We start from the raw sequence: 6,000 nt of genomic DNA on the forward strand, positions 1-6,000 counted from the left end.
TCCCCAGCACCACTGTCTGGGCCTTTGATGTCACTGAGGTTATTGTTGACTGTTCTCTGCTGTCTGCCTCAATATTCATCCGAGCTTCACACAGGACACAGAAGAGGGAGAGGCAACGACTGCCATTTATTTCTACACTAATTTTCCTTTGTGATGGATGGCTTTCTTATTGTGTCATTTGTGCCTTTGAAAAATGCTCCTTGGAGCAGAAGAAATTACCATCTTCCAAATCATACAACCACGCACAGTTCTGTGGAGAAAAAAAAAAGAAGCAGAAGCTTGTGTATAGGACAAAGAAGAGGAACTAAAATATGGAAATTACGCAAATGTTGATAGATATGCTGGATTATAAAATGCTTTCAGTGTTTTAGATTGATAATTAAAAGAAATATGTGAATATTACTTGTTTTCAGAATAGCCACACAGTAGGTCAATTTACATGTTATTTTCATAGCATTTCTTATCTAACAAGATTTTTGGAAATAGTCGCCAAAGGACAACAAATTATTGCATATGACGTCAGACTTATAAACAGAATTATTATGTGCATACTGCTTTTCTATATGAATTTAGTCATAAGAAGTCAAATTGAAACTTTTTCTACTACTTGCTGCTATCAAAGTGAAAACAAATTGAGAGACCTTTATTTTTAAGTAATTACATGTAGACGTTGCATTGGCAAATGTAAAGGGGAACATCAAAATGCTTTAGTCTAAAAGTTTGTCATCTAAAGGAAAAAAAAATCCTTCAAAAAAAAGTCACAGAACAAACAAATGAAAGGTATCAAAGGCTTTCATATTCAAGACTTTCTCTTTGTTGTATTCAGGCTGTCTTTTGTCCATCCACTGACTATTGTGACAGGACACAGAGACTTCTAAAGGCCAGAGTTTCTTATTAAATTATTTCTGGGTGAGATGAACAGAGGCTGAATAGAATCATTAAAGTTCACCAGTTATAGGAATGCATGCGCCGCGCAGCCGTCTGCTGCGAGATGAAAAGCTGTGCGTTTTCATGCTCCTTCAAAACCTTTAACTCGCCATGAAAAGATATGACATCAATCCCGGCAAAAAAAAAAACACAAGGGAGAAATGAACGATACCATTGTGGTCTCTAAACATCAATCATGCTCAATACTTTGGAAAAACAATGCATTTTTGTTTGCATTTCAGAGGTGACAAACAACACTTGCGACTGGCTTAACATTGTCAATTCCCATTACTCAAAACTTGAAGCAAATCAGAGTTAAACTGTGGCCCTGTTGCTAGGCAGCTGAGTTCTCTTGACATGGTGGTTAGTTTTTCTTTCATTGCTTGACAAGAGCGAAGTGAAAGGAGTTTAGAAAAACTTGCTTAAGGCGCTCAGAGGAAGAGGATAATTGGAGTCTGTGGATTGTGTAGTGGCCCTTGTGTGGAAACTTCCAGAGCTCGAGACAGAGAGAGTTGGCTGCAACAAAAATTTTAACTCTTGTACACAAACTTGACCCCGGGACTGCTGCGGGGATTTCCACACTTCATTTGCAGAGTGTTTGCCCTCGCATGGCCCAGTGTCAACACTGTAGTGCCTGGAGACACAGGTGAGAGACCGCGGAGCGCGTCACCACAACAATGACAGGGCTACAGTTTTATTTACATCTAATGGTGAGGAGGAAATGTCCAAAGGTTACTCGGTGGGGGGGGGGGGGGGGGGGGGTGGGGGTGGGGGGATGGATCGTTTTTCCGGGGCGTTTTTTGCGCTGTGAGAAAATGCACATATCAGCTCAGATTTTACACTCCCTCCGTCACACAAAACATGATCAAGCGAGGTCATCTTGATACTGTAGCCATGGTCAATTTTATTAGTCTGTCTCTTGAAATATAGAAGACCTTGTTAAGTAAACAATGAGAAGGGGTCTATGCCTTTAATGACCCACGGAGGAGCCCAGCCCGTGAAAGTGCACACCCAGTTTAAGAGGGGACCAATTAATGCTGGATTAACATTCATGGTTATTTACAGTTGCTTTTGTGCTTGTTTCTGCAATCCGACTTCCACACACACAGAAAGAGAGAGAGAGGGCGCAGGGGAGAGAGGGAGAGGGATGGCAGGGGAGAGAGAGAGGGAGTGCGCCGAGGGGTTTGGAGAATGGGGGGTTGTTTGGACGCAAGAGGTGCAGCGAGGTGGCTGGGTCCATTGTGAGGACACCACCTCTCTCATTATGCCCTCTCAATCAACACTCCTGCTCACAGGAAGCCCCTGTAAAGCCCATCTGCCATAGCTAATCTACAGGCAGCCCCGCGCTTGCGTCTGGGCCTGCTACCCTCAGCCGCATTATTCTCAGATCCAAGGCTTCGCCAGGGATCAGCCAAAGCCCATTAAAGTAAATAATAGCCAGAAATGACAGGCTTAGCAAGGATTGGGGAGGAAGTTGAAGACCAGTTTGAGCTGTGAGCTCTGATTAATAGAGAAAAGCATTTTGGAGAGAGAGGGGGTTAGATGGAGGGAGAAAGTGCGGGACAGAAGGTGGGGGGGGAAGAGCAGAGAAGAAAAAATGACCTTAGTCCGCTGCAAAGAATTCCTCAACCTCGGGGTTGTTAGGACCAGTGCTACCATCTGAAGCATTAGCAATCCTTGAGCTACTTTTGCTTTGATGAAGCTCAAACAGGATGGGGTAAAAAGGGGAGAAAAAAAAAAAAAAAAAAAAAAAGGAGAGAAAAAAAGAATGGAGGGAGTACGGGTGATGAGGAAGGGGGTGGGATGCATGCCACAGTCTACAGAGGGCCTCAAGACCAAGAAGCGTCAAGAGTCAGCCTGGACAGTGGAAAACATACACAGATCAGTACCAACACATCAGGTGAGATGTGAGACTCCGTGTTTGTGCGGTGGCTCTTTAAGGTTTGCACTCGTTCTCCTGCTGATTGGCTTTTCTCAGCTTGTCTCAGTCATACTTCATGTCTTTGTTCAGAATAATTTCTGTCACACAGTGAAAAATAAAAGCCACAACTAGTTTTAATTAGTCATCAGAAATTAAAACTGGCAATATTGACTTTGAGTCCAAAATGTCTGGCTTTTTAATAACAGACATTTTTTTTTTTTTCTTCACATTTTTACGTTCTTATAAATTGTATATCCTTCGATTTTTTGGGAGAAAATATGCAATCTGAAATACATAGGACAGTCTAATTGGCTTTTAATGTTTTTTTTATGGACTAAAAATGACCAATTTGTTATTAGACCAAAATCCGTAATAACCTCATCAAACAGTGCTTCAAGATTGATATTTTTTGTTTATACATTGTAATGTGTATTGTGTTTTCTTTTCAATGCCTGGTTGCTGTCAGACTAAATTTGTATTTCATTTGTTTGTTTTCTCGACTTTCACACTCTTTACATAACATTGTTATGTGTGGTGGAAGTAAGCCTGTTGCCTCCCATGAATAGACTACTTTGTCATGGTCAGCTTAAGGTTAAACAATTAAAGCTGATCCATAGAGTCAAGTCAAGTTAGGAATGGACACAAATGGTTGGGTTAGTAAAAAAAAAAAAAAAAAAAAAAAGGGTAAGCAACTAGACTTGGTTAATGGTTGACTGACCTGCTGACACCCTCCAGGCGTCACACCAAACATGACCCCGGATAGTGGCACCAGAAAGTCGCCAGCATGGGACTCACACACACGGCACACTGTAAAATTCTGTCAGAACATGCTGTTTTAGCTTTGAATTATAGTTTAGTTACATTAAAAATAAGGACAATAAGTCAGCGGAAAACAGACAAATTAAACATCCATTACCACAAGCTGTGTCTTCCAGGGTGGAGGATGTTTTGGTCTACTGAGAGGATGGATAACACTGATCGCTGGAGTCTTTTTCTCTGGCCGTACTCGAATGTTTATTGCCACAGAAAAAGCTTATTCCACTTTGTGCTTGAGCTCAGCCCGCGATTTAACGTGATTTGTCACTGGGCCGACAGTGGAGACGGCCTAAGCGAGATTATGTGAAGCAGTTGCACCTCTGCCTAACTACTGTAAAAATTGCTTATATGCCTGTGAAGGAATTGGAATGCATTCAGGAAGCAAATGATCAGGCTTGTGGTCGGCCCGGCTGCCTCTTCTGGGATCCTCTGATTGGACGGATGCCCCAGACAGCCGGGGCTCAGGAAGAAACAAGTTACTGCTGCATGAAAGGTGCACTTGCTCCGTTCAGAGTATTGTCTATTGATCTATCAGTTACCCGAATCTTCAAAACATGGGAGTGGGGAGGAAAACAGACATGTGAAGACCTCAGAGATGTAATGAAGAATTTAAGATCCTCCTGATGTTTTATTGACGAGACTGTAAAAAGATATGATACATCGGAACTGACAATGCCTCTGGGGACACACTTAAGGTTCCTTAAAGAAGTGTTTAATGGTATCGATTTTTATTGTTCAGTGAACAGTGTGAAGCCTTTGACTGTTTTATTGAACGGATTTAGACACATGCTCTTAAACACAGAGAGGAAGAAGACTTTTCACTTCTTAGATTTAATCCATCAAACAATGTCTGCATTGAATTTTAATAAGCTTTCTGACTATAAGCCACGCCATACACAGCTGCGCTCGGATTTCCAACGCTGCCGTTCTGCTTATTTTACAGTAGCTGCTCCCTCTGAATGCCTCTTATGTCATAGTATGGGTATGATGTGGTTTGTTTCCCCCTAATGCGACAGATGTTAGGACCTCAGCAGCCAGCAGAGGCCTCTCATGTCTTGTGCAACCCTGGATACAAGTTAGGGAATTACATGAGTAAAGGCTAGATGAACATTTTTGATGTGACATCATGTGAGCCACCTTGAAAGTTGCTGTGCAAAAAAAAGTGCAATGTGATGTGTTTAAAAAAAAAAAGAAAAAAAAGAAAAAGACTACCGAAATGAGTCCTTAACAAACTTCTTGCTTTTTTTTAATAAGTCGGTCACCTTACTCTTGCCAGTTGGGGAATTCAGCAGTTTGGAGCCGCACCACAGCTCTTTAACCAAGGCCTTTTCTTTTTTTTTTTTTTTTACCCTCCCTCTCTGTCCAGCCTGATCTTTCCCCCCTTCAGAGGACTGAATACTCATCCCTGAACGGCCCGCCTAAATGAACCCTGGTCTCCTCGTGTATCACAAAAGTGCCACTGTGTGGTGTCACCCAGGCTTTCTTCCCAGGAGACAGTGTGATTTCTATATCCGTTGTCATGGTGATGTGGCGAGGAGGGAGGAAAATGAAGCTCTAACCTCTGGCTCTCGCTGGCTCCCAGGCCAGACGGTTCATTTGGGGAGAGCAGGAAATGCCACTCTGCCTGTTTGCTTGTGTGCTGACAATGGTGGCACTTGAAAAGGTGAAACAGGGACATATTGGGACTATCTGCCAAACCCCATGTCACAGTCATGTGGCCGGTGGGGGAATGTATAGTAAATTAAAAGGAGAGCAGATACGAATAATTACACATTGCCCCATATCTTGTTTGGTGAGATGTTCTTTTAACTCTGGATCGGTGCAAAATATTTGTCCAATTTAAAAAAAATTATTATTTAAATTTTTCGCAAACAATTTTTCCCTTTTCTCTTTTTGATGACGCATCATCTGCATCCAATAGCTAAACCTGCAACTCTTCCTACTTCTGAAAGTTTTTATTACAAACATGTAAATGAGTGAAACTCAGTGCTCCTACCTGGTTTTATGGGATTTTTAAGTTAAACTCAACAATTAAACCAAGAACCATTGGAGCAACTTCATTGTAACAAAGGGACAGGACAACAAATAAATAAATCATTACATGGCAGAGAGAGGTTGCTGCTACTCCAACACCCCTGAGTGAAAGCAAACTCTATTTCATGGAAGCTAATACAATTCCTCAATTTCAGAGGATTGCCCTCAAACACTCCTGCCAGAGACACCTGATACTCTCCTCGAGCAGAGAATCAAACGAACTGTGAGGTGTTTTCATCTTTGCTCCTAAACGGGCACGGGAGGGGTCGGATCGCGTTTACCCCAGAACCCCCCCCCCCCCC

The sequence above is a fragment of the Lipophrys pholis genome (genome assembly GCF_963383615.2).
Source record: "Lipophrys pholis genome assembly, chromosome: 20".
NCBI classification, from domain to species: Eukaryota; Metazoa; Chordata; class Actinopteri; order Blenniiformes; family Blenniidae; genus Lipophrys; species Lipophrys pholis.